This window comes from Lutra lutra, chromosome 2 (assembly GCF_902655055.1).
Source record: "Lutra lutra chromosome 2, mLutLut1.2, whole genome shotgun sequence".
Classification (NCBI taxonomy): Eukaryota; Metazoa; Chordata; class Mammalia; order Carnivora; family Mustelidae; genus Lutra; species Lutra lutra.
The window spans coordinates 22,144,222-22,145,683 of NC_062279.1; the positions used below are offsets into that span (position 1 = coordinate 22,144,222).

General features: G+C 42.3%; 1 pseudogene; it reads right to left on the bottom strand.

Moving 5' to 3' along the window:
* Nucleotides 1–236: 236 nt before the first annotated feature.
* On the bottom strand, nucleotides 237–612 carry LOC125094343 (60S ribosomal protein L35-like; annotated as a pseudogene).
* Between the last annotated feature and the right edge of the window lie 850 nt (nucleotides 613–1,462).

Consider the following 1,462-nt stretch of genomic DNA (forward strand, 5'->3'; position numbering starts at 1 on the left):
TAAGCTTTATACAGTTTTAAAGTTTAATTTTATATATTTATTCTCATAAGTTAAGCATTTGTTCATAACCCTGAAATATTCTAAGAACCTTTTTTTTTTCTTTCCAAAAGGAAAAAAATTCTTCTCTTTTCCCTCCCTCTCCCCTCTTCCTCCCCTTCCCCTCCCCATTTCCCACTTTCCCACTTCCCTCCGCTTCTCTTCTCTTCCTTCAGTTTGTGTTTTATTGATACAGAAGCTCAGGCTTTGACCACACACTCCCACAATAGGTACAGCTGCTCCTTCCTCTGCTACTTTTTGGTCTTGAGGTTTTCCTTGTGATTGTTCAGCCGCAGTCACATGGCACATAACTTCTTGAGCTGCTGATCCAGGAGTTTGTACTTCTTACCCTTGTAGAATTTCCTGACATTCTCCTTCTGAATCTGGTTGATGACAGTGAGAGCACATGGGATAGATTTGCAAATAACTGAGATCCTGCAGAGCTTTGAAACCACTGTGACTGTTGACTGTCACTTTGAGGACATGCAGCTGGGACAGCTCCAATTTTGGGTTTTCCCACTGTTCAAGCAGCTCCTCCTTCTTGCCACGAAGGTCTGGAGCCTTAATCTTGGCCATGTGTGGTCGCTGCTGGTAAGGAAAAGAACAGAAGTATTTTCTTTTAAATACCAGAAGTTTCCCCTCCCCAGAGCATTTCAAGATGATAAAATTTACTGATGATTCTGTGGGCCATTAGTAAATTCTGTGGAAAGAGTAAAAACTAGTCCCTGAATTATCATTATATGGAGTGGTCTGTTTTAAAAGCAGCCAATAAAAAAGGTCATTTTTAAATCCTAAAATGTCACCTAAATAAGAATTACCATGTTATATGTATTTTGCCAAATATCTGTGCATTCTTGGCAGTTTAATGTTAGTAGGAAATGTCATTCATTCTTTTCCTCCTGTGCCATTGTGAAGCTACTGCCTCTCAGCTCTGAACCTCCTCGTCTCTACTTGGCTTTGTGATGCTGGAGCTGGGATGCTTCAAAGTACATTTACCCTTTTTCAGCTGGTAAGTTCTGCCACTGGGATGAAGACTGGCAGGCAGGCAGTGGGAACGAGGACCCACCAATGCTTCCTGTTTCTACCCGTGTTGCCATAGTGGTTGTGAACTGTTCCTGTAGCAGGCCCTTCCAGTTTTTAACCTTTTCCTCTGGCCTCCCTGTGACCTCTCTGGCACCAGCAGCTCAATGATCTAACTTCCAGGTTCAGGGTGCTTCCTCCAAGCTTCTAGTTCTAATGATCTCAACCTCTTCTCTTTGTTTCTAAACCTGAGGATGGTAGGTGACTATGTTTACTATTTCCATACTACCCGAGTATGCCCTTTTCACTTTTCTAGCTCTCTCATACCTGCTTTAACCAATGCCCTGTATTAAATTCTTTGCTAAAATCACTGGTGGGGCTGGCTATGTTTTCCTGATTGGACCTA